Here is a 24,663-nt window from a genome sequence, read left to right as displayed (position 1 = left end):
TGTAAATATGCCATTTGAATGGCCAATAAGATGTCATTATTTACATGATAGATAAATACACTCTTGCTACTTGGCAGAAGTAAGAGTAGGAAGTACAGTAAATATGCAGAGTGGGACCCCAAGGATATCTTTGTTCCCCAGAACGGAGGGAGTAGACAAGCCTAGAGCATGTCTCTACTGCCTGCTGGGGTACCAGAATGAATGCACAGTGCATTCTCCAACTGAGAATGTAAGCCAAAAATTGAGCCATAAACCTAAGCAATCATTGCTGGTTTAAATCTGCACTTAACCTCAGCAACGGACTAGTCATTAGTGAGACTGCTAATCCCTTAAATGGAAAGGATGTCTGATTCCAGTTCCTCTCAGTAAACAGGTTTGTATGGCCAAGCCAATTCCAGGAAGCTTGGCAAGGGTTTAGTGTTGTATGAGCTTGCTCAGGTAAAGATACATTAAAATAAAACTTAATTTTTCCTTCAATATAAATAGTTCGTTCTGGATGCCTGGGTGGCTCAGTGGTTGAGCGTCTACCTTTGGCTCAGGTTGTGACCCTGAGGTCCCGGGATTGAGTCCCACATCGGGCTCCCTGTAGGGAGCCTGCTTCTCCCTCTGCCTGTGTCTCTGCCTCTCTCTCTCTCTCTGTCTCCTGAATAAATAGAATCTCTAAAAAACATTAGTCTTTAATAAAATAAAATAAAATAAATAGTTCGTTTAACACTATATTTACTTTGTAAATGTTAGCAAACCTTGCAGAAAAGCAGATCATCTGAAAATTTATTTTGTTCAGGCTATCAGAGATAAGGAACCTACATTAATTACATAAGCACAAGATCTTGAGGACAATGATCCTGGATATGGACAACTACTATTTCACATACCAATTAATTACTTCAACTTTTTTGCCTTTAAGAGATGTTGTGGGGGTGTGATAAATTTTTCATTATCTACATTGTGGTGATACTTTCGTAGTGTAAACATATACCATAATTTATCAAGATGTATATTTTAAATATGTACATTTTTCTGAATGTCCAGGTAAACATGTAAAAATGTACACAGAAATTTTTTGGTTTGTTATTAAGGTGAAAAACTCAATTCCCTCAAAAACCCTATAGAAACTGATATATAAATAGATACTTACATAAATTTTATGGATGGAAGTGGGGATGCCCACACAGCTTCTCCTTTCCCTTTGCTCATGCTCCCTGAGATAGCCCTAATGAAGCCAATATCCTTTGGCCTCAGAATAGAAGTCTGATATATTATGTTGCTCTGTTCATGGAAGGCAAAAAAATACATTTTTTTCGTAGAAATATTTCCAATAATATATGTTTAAGAAGTAAAGGTTTTGAGATATGAAGGCCTAAATGCCAACTCTGGCCAAATAATCATTTGTAAAAGTTACCGTTTAATGATGCCTAATGTATGACTAACACGATCCTCAGAAATTTTTTATGAATAATCAATAAATTTCACAAGGTCTCTATAAAAATGATTTCTCTTTTATTTATACATGAGAAGCCAAACCTTTTGAGAAGTCATGTGATTTTCCCAGTCATATGGGTAGTAAATGATAAAAAATCCAACCCATGTTTGTCTCCTCCAAGATCCCTTATGATTTGTGTGTATATGAAAATTTTCTAGGCTTTTAAAGACACCAAGATGCTGACTCATATGACATCAGGGTTGAGAGAGATACTAGTAATAATTGTTGTCAAATCTCTTTAAGAAATAAAATGGAAGCAAAACGTCTGCTCTGGGTTCATGCTTGTTATGGTAGAATTATTTCGGTTCTCTTACTCTGTCATTATCAAAGAGATCTGTCTGCAGAGACCTTGCAAATCGGTATAAAAAATAATGAGACTGTGTTTAGAAGCTCCTTGATTATGTTTTGTTTCATTCTTGTTTTTTGTTTAGTCTTCAGTAAATTTCCTGAGACAGGGATATGAGACTCTAAAGGTTCTATTTTATTTTCTATCCTCAGTTTTCCTCTTATCTGTGTCTTCTGGAAAGTGCCCCAGGAGGCCACCCAACGTAGATATGCTTCTGCTTAGGATAAAGGTATAGAAAAAAAAAAAAAAAAAACCTGTACAGAAATTTTGAAGAACACAGGGATAGTGAAAGTTGACTTGTCCCAAGAGCCAGAACTTCAAGGAGGCTGTTTTAAACGTCTGCATGTTCTAAATAAAACTTGGGCCCATGAAGCACTTTCAGAAAGTAATATTAACGTAGTATGACTAACCTTTTGTTTTCTGCTTACATCGACAATTATTCAATAATGGCATAGGCGTTTCTAAAACCATTCTATTAATTTTCTAGTATTTCTGTTAGCTGTAACGGTAAAAATGGGGGTTTACCCCTTATCTTTCATCAAAAGAACCTGCAGTGAGGAGTGTAGTTAGCAGACATCCTATAGCTGCCGTGGCTTTGGTATCTTCCACGACACTCATATTCAGGTATGTTTTCCCCAGACTCTTTCCAGGTAATGACTAAGAAGAGTTAGGTACTATATCTGGAATATTCCTACCCAAAATGGAACTTCTTTAGAGGGTACTCTTTGCTCTGGGATTCCTACCACTGGACTGAAACCTTCTCAGGGCAGCATCACAAACTAAGTCTCTTTCTACTCAATTCTGTTTTCTTCCAATGCTTCATTAACAAATGCCATACTTGTAACTTCCTGGAAAATGGTTACTTCTGAATGTAAATTTAAAAAAAAAAAAGAGTTTTAGGCCTTTTGGGCCTAAGTTCAGGTACTGATGTAAACAACTAAAACCCTAATACTGTGTTTGTAGCTCTATTTCTGTTCCTCAAATTAATTGAAGTTGTTATAAGGTCAGTGTGATTGACATCTCATGCTAATTTGGTCATTGTGATGATTATAAGTCACACTTACTGGTGCGCTGAAGTAAACCCTCTACCTAACTAGCCTTGATATATGTACACATGCATATACATGAGGGGGACATGTGTGTGTAAAGTATGGCCTTTATACATAGATGAAAGTACTTAATACAAAGTCTAACACCTGCTTCACAAGTACTATTCAAATTAAATAAGTGAGATGTGAAGACATTTCTCTTTATGCTGGCTGTGCCTCCTATGCAATCGTTGCTAGGTTGTCATAAAATAAATGGCACTTTAAATTCATGGTAATGGGAACAGTTGCTTCCTGGTTGCATTGAAAAAATGCCTTTATATCTATATGATATTTCCTATAGCTTCATTATTTCCATTTAAAATCAACAAGTTTACTGTTAACCATCCTGTATTTACTATATTTAAATTAATATCACTTAAATTGTGAAGATCATACCCTGGCATGGGGGAGAGGGGAGGAAATGAGCATAGAACTACATCTTCAGCATTCCAGCTTCTAAAATAAGCACAATGTAATGTTAAAAATATTTAAAGGTGATTGTGCCCTGGAAATAACCACAATATAATGAAATAAAAGCTCTTGGGACACCTGGGTGGCTCAGCGGTTGAGTATCTGCCTTTGGCTCAGGGCGTGATCCTGGTCCAGGGATCGAGTCCCACGTCGGGATCCCTGCATGAAGCCTGCTTGTCCCTCTGTCTATCTCTCTCTCTGTCTGTAAGTCTCTAATGAATAAATAATAAATAGAATCTTAAAAAAGGAGTAAAAGCTCTTGGCTAGTCTGATTCAATCGCTCATCCTCACATATACATAAACTAGCAGAGGATAGCCTAGCAGAAGAGTTAAAACCAATGAAATAAGAAAATAAAACATAAATACCACAGATAAAATCAAAGAAGCCAATTTCTTTGAGATCAGAAAAATCTGATCTATCATGGAGAATACAGAGAAGGTACAAATTACAACATTAGGAATTAAGGAGGGAGGGGGATTTCTACAGATACTATTCCCATTAAAAATAAAGAAAAATAAACAGCACCAGAAAACATGAAATGATTAGATATAAATGTAGCAGAGTATGTGCAAGATCAACATGTAAAATACATGTAAAGCACTGACAAGAAGGTTTAAAGAAAACCTACGTAAACTAAGATATTTCCTTTTCATGGATTAAATTATCAGTTAAAATGCCATTTTTCCCTAAATCAAGCCATCAGTCTTATTCAATCCCAATAAAAATCCCAGAGGCTTTTTCTCCCGCAATGAAAACAATGAAAACTGAACTGATTCCAAAATTAAGACAGAGGAACTAAATTAATCAATACAATTTTGAAACAGAAGAAAATATTTGGAGGATTCTCATTACTTAATTTCAAGAGCTGCCACAAGCTCCCATAAACGAGATAATGGGATATTGACATAGGGAGGGTACAGCAATCAATGGAAAAAAAATTATAGTCCAAAAAGATATGACTACATATATTGTCAATTGATTTTCAAAGAAGTTGTGAAGGAAACCAAATGGAGAAAGTATAGAGCTTTCAACAAATGGTCCTGGAACATCTCGACTCTCTCTCTCTCTCTCTCTCTCTCTCCTCTACCTCTCTCTATATATCTATATTTTTATCTCTTCCAGAAGAAAATATTTTCAAAACGCACAATTGATGAAGGACTTGCATATGTAATATATAAAGAATTAGCAAAACGCAATGAAAAGATTTAAATGGACACTTCACGAAGAAAGATACGTGGATTGCAAATCAGCAAATGAAAGAAACTGCTCTCCGTGGCCACAGTCCAAGTTCTAAGAATGAGCTGGCCATTGGCAAACTATTCCATCTGCTTTGCTTGTACCAGGTTCCTGTTACCACATTGCTTCCAAATCACTGGGGTAGGAATAATTATTTTTTTTCACCTCTCTGCTCCATTGATCCTTTCTTATTTTAAAAAATAAAACTGTTAGCATTAAAAAAAAGACACATTCGTCATAGATTTTATGCATTTTCCGTGGTTCTGAACAGTAAAATATAAAGTGAGGTGTTTATCAGTAGTAGTCTAATTTTTTGCAGGGGGTTAAACTAAAGAAATCTTAAAAATTCAAATTAAATAAAACATAAAAGCATTTTCTTTCAGAAAGTACTTTTTTTTTTTTTTGATTTAAGGGAAAAAAGTCTCAATTCATCTGGTTTAAACAAAGCTGATGGCATCTAAGGAATAGTACGGTTTGTTGTTTGGATCCATTATGACTCTGCCAGCTTCAACAGTCACATGAGGGACAAGGCTTCCTGGGTGTTACTGGGAGGTGCCAAAACGAAGTCTTCCTCTCCTTAACTGAAAAGAGGGATGATAGGGATGACATTCAAACAACTGAGGAAATGCAGAATCATGCTGGAACTATGTTAGTCGTGAATTGCTAATTCTGAAGAAGCAAAAAAATGTAAAACTCAATAAAATTGACTATTTGACAGCAGCTGTAAACATTTCCTGAACAAACCAGGCCCAGGTCATGAGTTTGGACCCCTGAGGGAAAACTAACTGGAGCAGATGCAGTAGCATCAAGTAACACGTTCAAGGAAAATAAGATGATGATCAAGATGATGATCGCATCTAAAATTAACTACTCAGTCACATGAAATTATTTGTGACATACCTTCTCCCCCCAAAAGTGCACTGATTGCGTAGGAATCACCGTAAATAAAAATAGTAACAATTGTTGCATGACTCAATAGATACTATTTTAAAATTAATAGTATACAATTGTAGTACCTAAGAAACAAAATACCAGAAAATATCACAACTCACTCTTGTATGCCATAAAAATGCTAAATGGAGTATCATTCAATTCAAATTTATAGTACATGCACTTATAAAATATGGAAACTGATTATTATAGTGACTTTAACATAAATTTTAATTTTTTTACTATCTTTTTTGTCTTCAGACTTTTTACTTGAGAATTTAAGAGGAATAAAAAATCATCTTAGTGTTCTGATAGTCTTATTTTGCTAAACAAAAGTTGTTATGAATAAGATTTTCAATCTCTGGGGTTACACACTCTGTGGGTATTCAGAGCATAATTCTACTTTTAAAACATAGTAGAGAGAAAAGAGATTATTCTTCCGATCCAAAGCATTTTTATGTTTATATCATAGAGTCTGTTGCATTTACACATGTCTACTTGAAACGTTCATGATTTTCTCCTGCTTTTACATGCTAAACTTTTGTATTACTTGTTCTTGGGAAATCTACTTAGCATCAGTTTACTTATACTTTTGTTTTATCAGCTATTGTTCATTTCACAAATTTCTGAGGGAACTGTACATTTGATTGCAGATTAGATAGTTTTTAAAGTAAGACAAAAACATAGTCCTTGCCATTAAATAGTTTGCTATCTAGAAAGGGCAGAGAGAAACATATAAAAAAGAAAATTGTCTCATGTGGAAAGTTGTTGTTTTACGAAGCGATGGATGTTCAACATCCGCATATTTGAATACTATGTCATACTTAAGCCATTCATTAAAAAAGAAATAAAATGGACACTACTCAAAGAATAAACTCACTGAATCGGGTCTAAATGATAACTCCAAAGGTAGTTAGAATTAAGCTTTAAATTTAGAACTAAGGGTAAGAGCGATTACAGTAAGCAGTATAAGTATTGCAAAAATTTTAACTTGAATAATATAACTTGAATACTATAAATAACTTGAATAACTTGAAATACTATAAACCTCAATTACTAGAACGGGACAGAAAGGAAAAGAAAAGTCTAGATTTTCCATGAAATAAACCAATAGAGAAGATGTGGGGTCAGTAAAATTATAGATAAAATGACACTATTTGACTGAATATAAACAAAAAATAAGTTCTTTAAAATTCTATAAAAAATTAAAATACACTCTTAAATAATCCTTGAAGAAGAACTAAAAATTATTGAGGTATAATTAACATACTGTGTTATGTTAGTTTCAGGTGTATGATATAATGATTCAACAATTCAATTCAGTGCTCATCATGCTAAATATATTCATAATTCCATTTATCTATTTCACTCATCTTTCATCCTCCTCCCCTCCGGTAACCACCAGTGGTTTCTCTGTATTTTCTTATTGGTTATTTGGTCTTTTTTTTTCTTTGTATGTTTGTTTATTTTGTTTCTTAAATCTCACATATAAGTAAAATCATACGGTATTTGTCTTTCTCTGACTAATTTCACTTGTCTTTTCATTCATCATTATACTCTCTAGGTCCTCCATGTTATAAATGGCAAGATCTCATTCTTTTTTATGACTGAAAAATATTTCATTATATACATACACACACATACACATGCACACCCTACGTCCTTAGCCATTCATCTATGGATGGACACTCGGGCTGCTTCCATATCTTGGTTATTATAAATAATGCTGAAATAAACATAGAGGTGCATGTATCTTTTTGAATTAGTGTTTTAATTTTCTTTGGATAAACGCCCAGTAGTGGAATTACTGGATCATATGATAATTTTATTTTTAATTTAAAAAAATATGTTATATATGTATTCATGAGAGACACAGAGAGAGAGAGAGAGAGAGGCAGAGACTTGTGGAGGGAGAAGAAGGCTCGCTGCAGGGATCAATCCCAGGACCTGGGGATCATGCCTCAAGCTCAGGCAGATGCTCAACCACTGAGCCACCCAGGTGCCCCTATTTTTAATTTTAGAGTCAACTCCATACTCTTTTACACAGTGAATGCACTAATTTGCATTCCCACCAACGGTGCACAAGGATTCCTTTTTTCATACATTCCTTGCCAACACTCGTTGTTTCTTGTCTTTTTGATTTTAGTCATTCTGACAGGTGTGGGGTGATAGATCACTGTGGTTTTGGTCTGCAAATCCCTGATGATCAGTGGTGTTGAACATATTTTCATAATTTTGATAGCCATTTGTATGTCTTCTTTTAAAAATGTCTATTCAGATCCTTTGTTCATTTTAAATCCGATTATTTGTTTTGTGTTGAGTTGTATAAGTTCTTTATAGGTTTTAGATATTAACTCCTTATTAGATATAACCTTTGCAAATATCTTCTCCTATTCAGCGGGTTCCCTTGCCATTTTGTTGAAGTTCCTTTCACTGTGCAAAAGCTTTTTATTTTGGTGTAATCTCAACAGTTTATCTCTCCTTTTGTTTCCCTTGCTTGAAGGAGACATATTTAGGAAAAAGTTTCAATGGCTGATGTCCAAAAAATGACTGTCTATGTTTTCTTCTAGGAGTTTTGTGGTTTACACTGATCTATTTTTAATTCTAACTTCCTAAAGATGTATATTATTTTTCATTGCTAAAATTTGAATTTTGGTACTACAATTTTACAAAGATGTACCTTAGTGTAGGTAGCTACACATTCTCTCTGGTACTCATTGGACGCAACCTGATAATTTGTCTCTCTTCAATATTATTAGCAAATGTTTTTCTATTATTTCTTATACCCACTTCCTTTCTATTTTATCTCCTTTTGTGACTCTTTTTGATGAGTGATGAGATTTTTTACATTACCAACATTTTCTTAGCTTTTCTCAAATATATTATTTATATTTGTAATGTTGCACTGGTTTCAAATCTCTGGCTCAATCTTCCAGACCACTACTTCTTTTTTTTTTAGCATTTTCCATTCAGCTATTCAGTCCCTTTGGTTGTTTGTTCATTTGTTTTTCTCCCTCCTCCACCTTGTTTTTTGATGTTAGACACATCTAACATATCTTTCTAGGGATGTAATACTAAGAAAGAGGAGGGGGGGAGAAGGGGAAGGGGAGAAAAAGAAAGAAAAGCAAGCAAGGAAGTAAGCTTTTTGAAATGCTGAATCAGCAACTTTCTTGAGAAAATAGTGTTATATGGAAAAAATAGATATTGATGATTAATAATTGAAAAATTGTTCTGATGAGCTTGTCTCAGGATGTGAAAAATGTTTTTTTAATTTTTTAAAATGATTTTATTTATTTATTCATGAGAGAGACAGAGAGAAGCAGAGACATAGGCAGAGGGAGACGCAGGCTCCATGCCAAGGAGGCCGGCATGGGACTCCATCCCAGGTCTCCAGGATCACGCTCTGGGCTGAAGGTGGGCTAAACCACTGAGCCACCCAGGCTGCCCAGGGTGTGAAAAATGTTAAGCATACCATAACCAATTAACTTTACTTGTAATTCCACTTTAATAAATGTAAAACATACTGTATTTTTAATTTACTATCTATGTCTAATCACCAAAATATGTTTTTTTCGAAAAATAGAAAATACAATTTTAAAGCAAAAGAAATGATATTCTTATATTTTGAAAAGCATAAATAATGTCTTTGCTCTCAGTGTCATATACAATAGTGGTGACTCATAGATTCATGCAAACATCTACAAATCTACAATGCAAATGTCATGGTAGAGGACAGCCACATACAAATATGATGTAATGTTCTGAACTTTGTAATTAAAGTGTGCCTAATTTGTTAAGTAGTAATTTCTTGGTTCATATGCAAAGCTAATGTCGATATGTCTGCTACTATGGCCCTTTACTGCTATGTTCAAACCATGTCAAAAGGGATAAGTTATTTGAAGTGTAGTTCAAAGATTTAGGACTAATTTTTATATAATCTGCTTACCTAAGTAAAATCATTAAGTTCATTCTATTATTCAGACGTCTCTATTAATAGGCCATAGACTTAAGGAGGTGAATTAGAACACAATTTATTTTGTGTGGGGGAGAGACACTTTGCATGTGAGTGGAGACTGAAACTTAGAGATGCCTTATTTTGCTTCTGATCCACTTGGCCAGATAAAATCTCTGTTTCAGTTAAATTTTAAGAGAAGCCTATTTACCCTGCAAACAAATAAAATGTCTGATTCTAAAGAAGTTTTATTTTTTTTCTAGGTTGGTCAATTATTTGTCCGGCCCATTGTCTACAGGATGTGAAATCATCCCTAAGATACCTCTGCTTCTTCCCTGGAAAAAAGTAGGAAGCCCGTTGGAATTCTAAATGTTGGGGCAGAGAAGATGATCACAGGTAAGTAGCCTTAGGTGCTGCACCTTAGGTGCAGGTGTTGGAACTGCATGGGGTAAAGCATCAGTTTCGACACAAAGAAGAATCTCAAAAAAAGATCTTTTTTCAACTACTTTCAGATTGCTGTCTAGGAAACCCTGACTGGTTTCAGTCTCCCTGCAGGAGCCTGAATCTGATACTAGAAATTGAATAACAAGAGGGACTTAGCCCTGTTTTATAGTCAATTTTAGGAATTGTGAACTACAGTGAAGTTCAAAATATACCAGGAGGTGAGATTTAATTGTTCAAAAATGAAGTCTGATGGCAAATAATCATCTAAGCCTGGTAAGTTGCTATATCATGTTAGCTAATCAAATCAGCAGAAATAAGTGTTAAATCTAAGAGGCGATGTCAAATGTCATTCATAAGTAGCTTTTGTATGTATTAGGGTCTCAAAGGTCTAACTTGTCTTCAAGGCTTCCTATTTATAGGTAAATGTTTTCTGAGATTGTTGCCAGCATCCGTGCAGGAGAAAAGGTTTAGAATATGCGTGTACTCTTCTATGCCTTCATAAGATGCTAGTGACTTCCTCCATTCTCTCAAGCTGCAAAATGCCTCTCTGCCTTAATACTAGGTTTCTGGGTGCCTTTCCTATATTCAGGCTTATGATGGGAGCCCTGTCCCCATTCTTCATCAACTTTATTTTAAGCAAAAATCCTAAAATGCCCAGGTGTCTCTCATTCCCACAGCATCCCTTTCACTTCAGAGGCTGTACGCCACCTTGACGACGAGCACCAAGCATCTTTCCCATAATCGCCCTGTTGTCAGGGTTAGCTTAGCACTGAACCGGATTTGACAAATGATTTCTTCAACATGATCTCATCTTTTTTTTTTTTTTTTTGGTTTCTTCCCAGTGGACGATATTTATGTTCTTTCATTGTTTCAACTACCCCTCCACTTGTGGATTTTTATTTTCATTCTCTGTGATTTTAATTTTATGAAAAAGTGAATTTCAAGTCTACATTAAACTAAGTTGAACACAAAGCCTTAGTGAAGGAGGTCTGGCGATCTTGTTTACAAAAATATGGCTACTGTCCTTTGACCTTAAAATTTAAGGGAGGATACTTTACGTGGCTTTGTGTTTGCACGTGTCAGCAGCAGAGCAGAGTAGCAGACCCTGGCATTCCCTGTCAGATGTTCTTCAGCTACCATGTCTCTTCAGTAGATCATTTTTTGGTAGTAAAGATGTCACTTCCACAAATTGTCCATCCCCAGCTTTGGCTTGGGTCTTAATTTTTAGCATCATCTTCATTAAGTCACTGTCACAGAGCGTGTGTACAGCCTGACTTGCCTGGATCCACACATACAGCTGGAGAGTATTCAATGTCACCTTCAAAGGCAGTTTCTCTCTCAAGCTCCAGAAGAACGGCTGCTTCTGGGTTTTCATCATCTTATGAGATCTATGGGCAGTTTGAGGCCTTTGGCTCCCATTGGCAGTCAGAACTGTTTTCCCAAAAAGGCACATTCATCATGAAGGGTTCTTTGCAGCGCTGAGACTACTGCCCTTTCCTGGCTATACTTTTCTTAGTTGCCCAAATTCTAGTTTTACCAGTAGGATCCATGTATATTGTTTCTTTGCAAGCCTTGATCCATTTTTCTTCTGAAATTAACTCCTCTGAAATAATAGCCTGTTTGTTTGGTATTTTCAGAATTGGTTGGTTCTTCGTTTTCCATTTTCCATTTTCTGGTGAGTTTTCACCATCCTCAGGCAAGAATTTCATGACCAAGGCTTAGGATAGAGGGAAGGTGCTCCACTGGGAAAGAGAATGAAAGAAAAGACAAGCCCAAGGCAACAGTGTGGCAGGCCTTTCACAGGCCAGCCAAACCATTGTGGTCTTCCCTGGAATTGTAAGACAATCATTTGTGTTGTTTTAAGCCATTAAGTTTGTGGTTGTTTTGTTAGAGGAGCAATAGGGAACTAATGCAGATGGGAAAGGACATCCTTAAAAGAAGAATCTGCAAGATGCAAAGCCTCGAGGCACGACTTTTCAGAATGAAGGAAGGTCTGGAGTGTGTTCTGAGTCTGGTAAAAGAAGGGCTGAGGAAGAGACTTATACCAGTCGAGAAAGGTAGGGTTACCTAAAAGCTGGCAAAGGTTTTCCACATTTTTAAAGAAGATTTCTACCTTATAAAATAATTCTGGCAGTAATGAGCTGGAAACACTGGTGGTATAACACCAAGAGGTTTTTTTTTTTTTAATATTCGATAGGACTTTACTATATTCTAGTCATATTCGCCTTTCACAAATGCTTAAATTAGAAAAGCACAAGAGGATAGTTTTAGTTACATCTAATAATGTCCTCTACCATGCTTTTATCTTTGTTCATAACGATTCCTTATTTCATCTTCTTTTCTTATAAGAATGAGCATAAAAAATTATCACAATAAGAGTAGCAGTGTACTGTAATTTCTCCTAGGTACTCTGCCATACGGCACCTGTCTCTGTTATTTAATTTAACTTGATCTGTTGAAAATCAGGCTTGTAAGGGCTCATATGTCATACTCATTAAAATGTCATATTCTTTAAAGAATCTAATTCCAAAGAGACATGCATCCTTTAATAAGATAAGAAACATTTTCATGCTCTACAGATAAGAAGTAAAAGTTCAAAGAGTGTCCAATGAACAATGAACAAAATAAAATGCATTTTATTTTTTTAAAAATATTTTATTTATTTATTCATGAGAGACAGAGAGAGAGAGAGAGAGGCAGAGACACAGGCAGAGGGAGAAGCAGGCTCCATGCAGGGAGCCCAACGTGGGACTCAATCCCGGGACCCAGGATCAGGCCCTGGGCTGAAGGCAGGCACTAAGCCACTAAGCCACCTAGGCTGCCCCATAAAATGCATTTTAAAATAATATTGATCATTAGGTAGATCAATAGGCAGCCTATTTTGCCTATTCAAATCTTTAGTTTAATAATTCATTTGTCCAAGGATATGCAACTGATTTTGGATGAATGCATTTAGATATTTAGGAAAATGCAATTTGTCTACCTATAATAATAAACAACTTAAAAATAAATTCTCAGCCCCAAAAGATATGAAAGTAAAGAACAACGACACTCATTCAATATTAATAATAAAAATGAAAATTAACATAAACTGGATATATCATTTTATGCTAAAGTGCACATTTTTAAAAGTCGTCTAATTTAAGAAATATTGCAGCAAAAATAGTATACATATTCCTTACAAAAGGGACTTATAATCTGTATAACATTTTTTACAACATTTTTGTAAAACATCATTATATAGCAAAAGTCATGGAGGTGCTCATTCTTTTTTTAATTTATTATTATTTTTTTAAGATTTTATTTATTCATGAGAGACAGAGAGTGAAAGGCAGAGACACAGGCAGAGGGAGAAGCAGGCTCCCTGTAGGAGCCCGATGTGGGACTTGATCCCAGGACCCCAGGATCACGCCCTGGGCTGAAGGCTGACGCTTAACTGACTGAGCCACCCAGGTACACCAGCATTTTGTTTTAATAAGAAACATTTTCGGGGTGCCTGCATGGCTCAGCTGGTTAAAGTGGCTGACATCAGCTCAGGTCCTGATCTCAGGGTTCTGGGATGGAGGCCCCAGGTCGGGCTCCTTGTTCAGCAGGGAGTCTGCTTCTCCTTCTCTCTCTGCCTCTCGCACTGCTCATGCTCTCCCTTTCTCAAAAACATAAATAAAATATCCTTAAAAAATATATTTTAAACTTAGATTTACTTACATTCCTTATACTACATGGAAAATGTTATTCTTTCTTTAATTTCTAGAAATTTGCTAATTTCAAGTTTACTTCCTTCTTTAACCCAGGTTTTCATTAGAAGACTATTCATAAAAAAAAAAAAAGAAGAAGAAGAAGAAGACTATTCATTCTCAGGGTCTGCGTCCTTTTTCTATCTTTGTTCAAGTCTTTTCCCAAATGTCACTTCCCAGTGAAAATTTCCCCAACCACACACCACCTCCATCTTTGTCATTAATCTTTTCCTATGCTTGGTTTTTCCCCATAACACTTACCATTAATCAAAATATTATATATATTTGATTCTTATTTTTAATGGTCCTTCTCTCCCTTCTAATAAAAAGTTAGCTCCAAGGAAACAAATGTGTTTGCTAAGTATTTTTCTCGCTCTCCCCTTAGATTGCAAAAATCTTCCTTGCTCAAAGTAAACCATATCTATTTTTGAGTTGATGAGTCAGTGAATAAATGGATTTTGATGGCAAAGGATTTTGGTTTATTTGTACATTGTTGATCTTCTGACGTTTCAATTTCTGCTAAGAAAACTATTATTATCATCATCATGACTGACTGTGAGAACCTGCAGAAGAGACCATGTAGACTTTAGTTCTCAAATCCCTGAGAAGAGTTTGCAACACAGGATGCTGCTGTTTGAGGGGCTTGGAGAAGGTGGGGGTGGAACTGGATGCAAACTCAGTAACTTGGAAACCATCTTGACTCTTCCAGGGAGCCTGGCGTGGAGACTTTGTGTCTCCTGATTATCAAGGAAAGCAGCTACTTGAGGGGACAAGTCAATATTTGCCTATTTGTTGCACACAAGTACTGGAGTAACCAAAGCCTTTCGTTGAACCCATCAGTAGAGAGGCAGGTGTATACCGCCAGGTTCAGAAACAGCTATCCCTGCTCACCTTTGAGAACGCAGGCCCCTCAGTACTTTTCCTAAGACATACCCGAATTTGCCGTGTTCTGGCAAATTTCCTATTTTTCACTGCATATCTTTCTTTTCCCCTTAGTTCATCCATCCCTGCTAAATAGACATCCACAGATTGACCTCCCTGGGGGGTAAGTGTGACCTTACATGCTTTGAGACAAAGTCCCACAAACTCAGGTTGGTTAAAGGGCCCACTTCTCTGTGGTCTTGCTTTCCACGGTTTCCGTTACCCTCACTCAACCACCGTCAGGAAGCAGATGATCTTCCTTCTGATGTACTGACAAGTCAATATCAGCCAGGCACTACCTCACAATGTCTACATCTTTACCCCAATTCCTCTCATCATATTTCCATTTTAGCATCTCATATCAACAGAAGACGAAGGGTGAGATATTTTAAGACAGAGACCATATTCATATAACTTTTATTACACTGTATTGTTATATTTACTCTATTTTATTATGTTGTTGTCAATCTATTATCATGCCTAATTTATAAATTTCACTTTATCATAAGTATATATGTAGAGGAAAAACATAGTATGTATACAGTTCAGGCCTATCTGTGGTTTTGGATCAAAACCTTTGTGCATTAGGAGGGACAACTGTAGTTTAAAAGAAAGATACCTAATAAAAATTGTAATTGTTGTATTGATTAAATAGGATAAAAAGAAAATAACTGTAGAACTTAAAAAGAATTCCATTTCTTAATTATTAAGTCTAATTATGCAACGGAAGACAACACTTAGAAGAGTGAATAGGAGTAATATTTCACAGAAATTTAAAAAAATGTAAAAATAACTAATAAAATACAAGACAAAAAGAAAAGATTTCAAACATTCAAAAAGAATTAAAAAAAAGATGGTACATCAAAGAAGGGAGAGAAGTGGGGGGTGGGGGAGGGAGGAAATTAGGATAATCTCTTAACAGTGAGAAACATGATTCCATTGTTCATAATATATTCATGATATTCACAATATATCCAACTGCTTGCTCAATCTTGGAATGCACAGAAAAGTTTCAGAATTACCAACATGAATTCTACAAACATGAATTCTACTAGCTAGAGGTTAATATTTCTTTAACAGTTTGTGTTTCACATGAGAGTATATAGTTCAAATAGAGGCTCAAGATTTACTTGGATTAGTTCTTATACCCTCTTCAGGGTGAGGTTGGTTAGGCCTTTTATGTGAATTTAATTTAGTCCATCTGTTTCAGTTTGAATTCCATTTTTAATGGTACTTTTACCAAAATTGTTCATAGTTTTTATTTATTTTGTTCTCTTCCTCTCCCCAACGCTCAGTCTCTCAAATTGACTCTCTTCTCTCTCTCTAGCCCTCTTTCTCCTTCCTTCACCCTCTTTCTCCCTCTCCACTATGTAAAATCATAATCTAGTTCCAATAATCAGAACCACACCAAAATGTATATGCATAAGACTGACACAGCATGACGTCCTTCATTCCTTCATTCTTCCCCCACCGCCACTATGATCCATCCAACTACCTACAGGTAAGTAATCCTGTGCAGCTCTGGTTACACTCCCGTATTTTAGAGTTGCCATAAATATATTTTCCTGCCGCCTCCCTTATTTTTTAACACAACATGAAAAATATTATTTTTCCCACTTAAGATATGCCTCATATTGCTTCTCAGCCTTTTAGCTGTGATCAAGTGTAAAATTTGCTGGGGAATCATGCTACATCAGCTCAACAGAGATATTCCTCATTATTTTTACAGCTTCATAGTACATCTTTGTGTCTATATACATTGCTGATTTAGCTAACCTCTATGTTTGGGCATTTAATTTCCAATAATTCTTCAATTACAAATAATGTTGCAATTATACAGTAATGCTACAGTATATGGTACTATATGCATAGCATAATATATATATATATAGTGTGAATATATATAGTAGCATTGTTATATATTTGTCTTTATATTTTATAAATATTTATTATGTAATATTAAATAATTTATTCGATATTATTTGTTATATTAAATTAAATATTATTATTTAAATATTAAAATAAGGTGATATCCTCCAGTTAAATCTGTGGAAGTGAGATTACCAGGTCAAAAGGAAATATGTAGATTTTTTGGATATTACCAAATTCCCTTCCTTAGGGATATGGCAATCCCCTAGCAATTCATAGGAGTTCTTTTCCCGCATAGACTCACCACAGAGTGAACTGTAATATCCCTGTCATCTATCTATCATCTATCTACCTGTCAGCTGTCTACCTATCTTCCTAACTACATATTGATCTACCTATGTATGTCGTAGCTTATCTAAATTTTGCCAGACTTATAAGTGAAAAATATCTCAGTATAGTTTTACATTTCCTTTGTTATAAGAAAACTTAAATAATTTTTCATACATGTAAGGGCCTTTCTGTATTTTTAAATAAACTTTGTTTATGTCTCTGCCTGTGTTTTGGATTTTTTAAAGACTTTATTTTTTAAACAGTTTTGGGTTCACAAAATTGAGAGGAAAAATATCTTTGATCCATCAACTCTGCTACTGTCAAAGACTAGTTGGCTATATTTGTGGTTGTCTACTTCTAAGCTTTTAAATCTATTCTATTTATCTATTAGTCTGTTCTTCTACCAATACTACCCTCTCTTGATTACTGAGCTTTACAGTAATTTTATAGTTGTCTAGTGTTAGTCCTCCATCTGTTCTTCTCCTTCGATATTGTTTGGGTATTTTGGTTCCTTTGTTTCTCCATATAATCTTTAGAATCAGTTTGTTGATATTCACAAAATAATTTGCTGATATTTTGATGCAATTACATTAATTTATACATCAGTTTGGGAAGAACTAATATTTTGACATTATTAATTATGCTTATCCATGAACATGTAATATATCTCTATATTTCCTCTTTGATTTTCTTCATCAGAGCTTTTCTTGTTTCCCTTATACTTATTTTGTATGTATTTTGTTAGATTTGTTCATAAATATGTCCTTTGTGAGTGCTAATGAAAATGGCAGTGTTTTTAATTCCAAATTCCACTTGTTTGTTGATGGCATACAGAAAAATAATTGATTTCTGTATGTTAAGTTTGTGTACTGAAACCTTACTTTAAACCTTACTAACTCAAAGGATTTTTAATCATTCTTTCAGATGTCTACCTAGACAATCATGTCACTGCAAAGACAGTTTTATGTTTCCCTTCTAAATCAGTATATTTTTGGTTTCCTTTTCTTGTCTTATTGTATAGTAGGAATACTCTGAATTTCTTACCAGTAGTTATGATGTTAGCTGCAGGTTTTAGTGTAGATATTCTTTATCAAGTTGAGGAAGGTGTCCCTCTATATTTTGTTTATTAAGAGTAATGATCATGAATAGTTGTTGTTTTTGTAAAATAATTCTTCTGTATCTGTTGCCTTACATATCTAGAATAAATCCCATTTGGCCATACTATATAATTCTTTTCATATAATGTCCAATTTAATTTGCTATTTTGTTGAGAATTTTTACATCTTTATTCATGAGGAGATTGATCTAGAGTTTCCTTGTAATGTTTTGTCTGTAATGTTTTAGAGTAATACTGGCCTCAAAGAATGAGTTAGAAGTGTTCCCTCTGTATCTTTTGAAAGAGATTATAGAGAATTAGTATAATTCCTTAGATTTTGGTCGAATTCACTAATGAACCAATCTGGATCCAGTGTCTACTGTTTTGGACTTTTGAATTGGCTAATAGCCACCAATTTATTGAATGTTAATGTGGAGAGTAGGATACCTTTTTCTTTCTTTCTTTCTTTCTTTCTTTCTTTCTTTCTTTCTTTCTTTCTTTCTTTCTTTCTTCTTTCTTTCTTTCTTCTTTCTTTCCATGTTCGGAATATCACTCATGTTCCTGCATTTAGTAAAATACTGATTTTAGGGTTAGATTATATAAATTACATGTGTCATGTTAAAAAATTAAACATCAATTATTATTTCTTTGAGTTTTTTTTCTCCGTACCAGGAATGGGTTATAAATTATGCAAAGCTCTTTCCATCATTCCTGGGGACTATCAGATAATTTTCTCCTTAGATCTATTAATATAGTGTATAAAAAAGAGTTGACATAGCAGACCTCATTGCTATTCTTTGAAAAACTTATCTATAAGTTTGACCCTTGGCTGTGATATAGGAGCTTGGATTTTGGGAGGATCATCATGACTCTAATGGATGAGTGGCTCGCTGCCTAAACTCTGCACAAGCAATGTGATTTACACGAACTCCCTTATTTTCCTCTAGGAGTCTGGAATTTTGATAAATGCTAGACAGAAGATGCCTGTATAACTAGCTTGTCACAGAAACCCTGGATACTCAGTCCCTGTTGAGCTTCTCTGGTTGACAATATTTCACACATGTTGTCAAAACTTGTTGCTGAGAGAATTAAGTATGGCCTATGTGACTTCACTGGAAGAAGACTTTTGGGAACTTGTACCTGGTTTCATCTGGACTTTTCTTCCGTGCCTTTTCCATTTGCTGATTTTCTTTCTATCTTCTCACTGTAATAAAAAAATAACTACAAATATGACTATATGCTGACTTTGTGAGTCCTCCTAGCACATCATCTAAACAAGGGTTGATCTTGGGAGTCTCTAACACATATGGTGCTTTATATTAGTGGATCTCATAATATTGTATTAACAATGTATTCCTAGAATAAATCCCACTTGATTATGGCATATTCGTTTCTAATGAGGTGTTGTATTCTGTTTAATATTATTTCTAGAACTTTTGAATCAATATTTATAAGTGATATTGGCTATGATTTTCATTTTTAACTCTATCATGTTTAGGTATAAATATATTTATTCACAAAAAGTACTAGAAGTTTTCCTTTATTTTCTGTGAGCTGGAAAAGTCAGAAAAGCATTGGGACTCTCTAGCCTTTGAAATTTTGATGGGAATTTTCCTTTGAAATCATTTGGGCTTGATGATTTATAGTGAATAAGCTTCTTGATAAACTTGTCTATTCTTACATGGAAATTAGCTTATTTTATTTTAAATTTAACTCCAATATAGTTAACATATTATTTTATATAGCATGTTATATATATATATATATATTATATTAGTTTCAAGTATACAACATAATGATTCAACAATTCTATACATTACTCACTGCTCAGCATGATAGGTGTACTCTTAATCCCTTCATGTATTTCATTCACCCATCCCCTCATCCACCTTTCTTCTGGTAATCACATCAATTTGTTCTTTATAGTTAAGAGTCTGTTTTCTGGTTTGTTTCTTTCTCCTTTTGTTTTGTTTCTTAGATTTCACATAGGAGAGAAATCATATGGTATTTGTCTTTCTCTGACTTATTTCACTTATCATTATACTCTCTAGATCCATCCATATTATTGTTCTTTTCTATGGCTGAGTACTCTTCTGTTACATATTTATGTATCACATCTTCTTTATCCATTCATTTGTTGATGGACACTTAGATTGCTTCTATAATTTGGTTATCATGAATTATGCTGTACTAAACATAGGAGTGAATTTATCTTTTCAAAATAGTGTTTTTGTATTCTTTAGGTAAATAACCAGTAGTGGAATTACTGGCTCATATGGTAAGTCTGTTACCAATTTTTTGAGGAACCTCCATATTGTTTTCCACAGTGGCTATATCTAGAGTGTGTATATATATATATATATATATATATATATATATATATATAATTTTGATATTTTCCTATAAAATTCCCATTTAATATTTAAAATATATTGCAGAATAAGATTATTTTTTTCAATCTATTCAATTTTAATGATTATTCCCCCCTTATCCTTTTTTATTTTTATTACTTTTATTTACTTCGTTTTCCTTAAGTTATCTAGTCATTGGTCCTTTTTGTGAACTTTTCCCCCAAATTATCATCTTTTATTTAGTAATTGCATATCAGCTGTTTCCTATCTCTACATTGTTGAATTTTGTTTTTATCTTCATTATTTCCTTTCTTGCTTTTTTCTCTTATTTCACTTCTTTTTCTATCCCTATACTATCTTTGTTCTGGGAATTTTATTCACTTATATTTTGAATTTTTATATAGAAAAGGGTTTAACAAAAAAAAAAAAGAAAAGGGTTTAACGGGTTTAACTTTTTCATATATTCTGATATAAAATACTTCATTATTATAATTTTTAGAAATATTAAATTAAGATTGCATTTTACCTTTTGTCAAGGAGTTTAATAAAAAAAAACAAAAGTTAGGAAAATAATGGAGATCTAGTTTATGTACAATTATAATACATTACAAACATTAAATAGCCCACTTGTTTTGACTCTTTAGATTAACCATAAGTAGCTGCAACGGTTGTACAGTATAACAGCTATAAACTGCTTTTCCTTTTCACTAGAAAACTTCATATAACAGAATATGAAACAGCTTGGAATTAATGGGAAAATCATGTGCTGGAAATAGAGCATCTTGACTTTCCCATTTCTACCTGATGGAGGCCAAAGAACTTCAATAGTTCACAGGCTATGCTGAGACAAATTATAAAAGAAACATAAAATAGAGATATTTGTGTAGAGTACATTGCCCAGAGATGCAACAAATTGGTCTTTCTAAAAATGATACGGTGCAATGGAGACAGCTAAGAGCTTGTTAGCAATTCCTACAGGTCCCAAAGGGTTTAAACTGTTCAGAAACAGAACAGAACACAGTTCAGTATATTTTCATAGAGACTCAAAAGTTTTTGCAAAACTCACTCTGGAAATCTTCAGGGAAAAACATACTTTGCTACTGTTTTCTGGTAACTTTGTCTGTTCTCAGAATAATCCTCAAAACCATTTTGGGTTGACCCCCACTGCCCAGCTATCTGGCAATATTGATGGGAGTCATGCCCTTCTGACAGCTGGACCTGACTGGATCAACGGTTAGTGGGCAAGGGTGTCGCTTTTAATTTCAGTAGGTAGGTCTCCTGAAGTGACATTCATTGTGAAATATTCCTGCATATTTTCGTCTTTTTTTTTGTTACTTACCTGTCTATAAACATCTAGTATTTAATGGGTGACTCCTATATTTATATCTCTTATATTTCTCTAGTCTCTTTTCCCCCCTGCATTCTCTCCCACATCATGTACTTCCTCATATGGACCATTAAAAAACTTTTTCATTATTCCATGTAGTTTCCCCTCAGTAATTGATTAATATCTTAAGTCTTCCTGGTTAAAGCACCCCCCTCTTTCACCTGAATTATTTAATAACCTCCTAACTGGCCTGATTTTTGCCCGTTGTTCCCCTACAGTCTATTCTTAACATGACAGCTATTGTGATAGTAAACAGTGTCCCTCCTCTGTTGAAATATTTCCGATACAGTGGCTTGTTTTGTCTCTAAGACATAAAGCCTAATTATTTAAAATGACCATGGAAATCCAACATGTTCTGAGTCCTTCTTATAATTCCCTGACTTGACCTCCTACCACTTCTCTCTTCCTGTAGCATTTCACATCCCCTCAATGCACTGATAGTAGAGGAATTACAGTGAGTTTGCTACTTGTTTCTTCAGTTTTTCTCAAGGCAAAGGGGATGGAGAAGTTTCTGAATTCCTGTAGAGAGTATATTATAGTTCCACTTAAAATAATGTAAATAATCAATTTTAGGGGCCTTTTTCTTTTTTTTAATAACTGACAGAAAATTAAAAATGCGGTTTCAGGAAAAGAATTTTATTGAGATCAGAAATCTCTATTCACTTGTGATTGTGAATAGTTATTTAAGTATATTTAAATTTCCATTACTGAACTTCTCCTTTATAGTTATAACATTGGCATCAAAAGCTGTTACATTAAATTACCTAATCGGGATAAAACAGTTGGTTAAAATACATTTTGTCAAGGATAATATTTTATTTGTACACACTCTGTTACAAGTGACTCATGTAAATATTGCTATTTTTGTCCATATTTTCAGGCATTTTTAAAAGATATATGCAGGAGTGCCTGCATGGCTCAGTCAGTTAAGCCTCCGACTCCAGGTTTCGACTCGGGTCTTGATCTCGGGGTCATGAGATTGAGACTCAGATAGACTGCACACATGGTGGGCATCTGCTTGAGATTTTCTCCTTCTCCCTCTACCTTTCCCCCCACTTGCACATACACTCTCTCTAAATAAATAAATAAATACATAAATAAATACATAAATAAATAATAAAATATATATAAAAACATTGCCAATAACAGATTCATCAGATTTTAAAATCCTTTCAGGAAACAGTCTTTTTTAAATTTTTTTATTTATTTTTATTTTTTATTTTATTTATTTATTTATTTTTTTTAGGAAACACTCTTAAAGTAAAGAGAGGATATGATTTTTGGGAAAAGTTTTTTTTTTTTTTGAGAGTTTTGGATAGCATTATCTTGTTCAATTATTATAATAAAGCAAGAGAGTATTGAATCTCTGAAAGATAAATGGTTCTTTCAATGGCATACAACAAGTATGCATCAGAACTGAGACTTAAATCATTTCTCCCTATAAACGTTCTGCTCTTCCAACTGTGCCACCCCGTTGTCTTTTAAACACCTGTAATGATTTTTCATATAATGACCACTGATGTATTCACTGGCTCTAAAATCTTTACATATCAGGAAAAATGTATAATATCTGATTGCATATTAACTTCATTTTGTTGAAAGAGTAAGGCACTTAAATATATACTATGATATATCATGTAAATATTTTAAATGTGGCACTTTTTTCTCTTAAAGATAGATTTTAGCAGTTGGGATTATTTTTGATGAAAATAGTTTTCTTTTTGTGGAGGAAACTTTATATACTCACTCTTTTTGATGTAGTTCTGTAAGTCTTGAAAAAAGTTCTCAGAAGTGTAGAGGCCAACACAATTGAGATACAGAACTGTTCCATCTCTCCAAAATATTGCAGTCTCTGCCTCCTTGTTTTAATCCCTAAAACCACTTCCAGCTCCCAATAGTCACTGATCTGTTTTTATGTGTTTTTGTTTTGTTGTTGTTGTTGTTGTTGTTCCTACCATTTTTCCTTTTCCAAAATATCATGTAATTGGAATCGTGTTAAATGTAGCCTTTTGAATCTGGCTTTTCCACTAGTGTAATGTATTTGAAATTCATGCTGTTGCATGTATCAGTGGTTTGTTCTTTTTCATTGCTAAATACATACTTCATTGCGTGGATGTATCAGATGTATCACAGTTTGTTTATTCATTTACTAATGAAGTTTCCTTCCAGATTTTGGTGATAATGAGTCAAACTACTATGAACTTTCTGGAAAGATTTTTGTTTGAACATAATTCATTTCTGTGGGATGAATATCTAAAAATGAATTATTGGGTTTTGTATAAGTGTTGCTCAACTTTATAAGAATCTGCCAAACGGAGTGGTTGCACTGTAAAAGTAGATTTAATATTGTATCGTGACTATATCTGCTCAGAAACAGAATTTGAATTTCCTAATACTAATACTGTATTTTAATCTACTATGAAAAGCTGTGTTCTAGAAAAATTCAGCCATTTATCCTAAACATTTTCCATGTTAGTCAAGTTGATTTCATAGTATTCAGATTCGTATCCTAATAATTGAGACTCAGAGCCAAAGAACGAGTTAGTAGTAAGTTGAAATATTTTTTAAGTGACTGTGTTCAGTAATTTTCTCATTTAAATGATTAATATGTACTTCAAAATTTTTAATTAATTCCAATACTGAAGTACTATAAATTAAACCTAAATCTTTTGAATAATTGGAGTAACTATATTAAAGTTGAAATTCAGAAAACTTTCTTTTACAATATTTAACTTGAAATAAGGTAATAGAGCTTAGTAGGCAAAGCAAATTTAGCAACACTGATGTAACAGCCAGCCTTTCAAAACCACATTTGATTTTCATATGCCCATTCAGAGGGCATCTTAATGTTTATGACAATTGGTTTTCTTCTAGAAAGCTCCCAACGTATGGAACATTAATTAACAGACCAAAATGGAAATATTTCAACTTCTTCAGATGGAGTAACCATTCCCAAAATGGATCTAACGTTGGTACCTGCTTATATCACTGAACAATCTCATTCGGAATCACCTGAGTGTCAGG

General features: G+C 34.1%; 1 pseudogene; it reads right to left on the bottom strand.

The window, feature by feature from the left end:
- Positions 1-10,983: 10,983 nt before the first annotated feature.
- LOC121474587 lies at positions 10,984-11,613 on the bottom strand (annotated as a pseudogene).
- Between the last annotated feature and the right edge of the window lie 13,050 nt (positions 11,614-24,663).

This window comes from Vulpes lagopus, chromosome 13 (assembly GCF_018345385.1).
Source record: "Vulpes lagopus strain Blue_001 chromosome 13, ASM1834538v1, whole genome shotgun sequence".
Taxonomy (NCBI): Eukaryota; Metazoa; Chordata; class Mammalia; order Carnivora; family Canidae; genus Vulpes; species Vulpes lagopus.
Note: the sequence above shows the minus strand (reverse complement) of the source record. Positions and strands in the feature narration are given on the sequence as shown.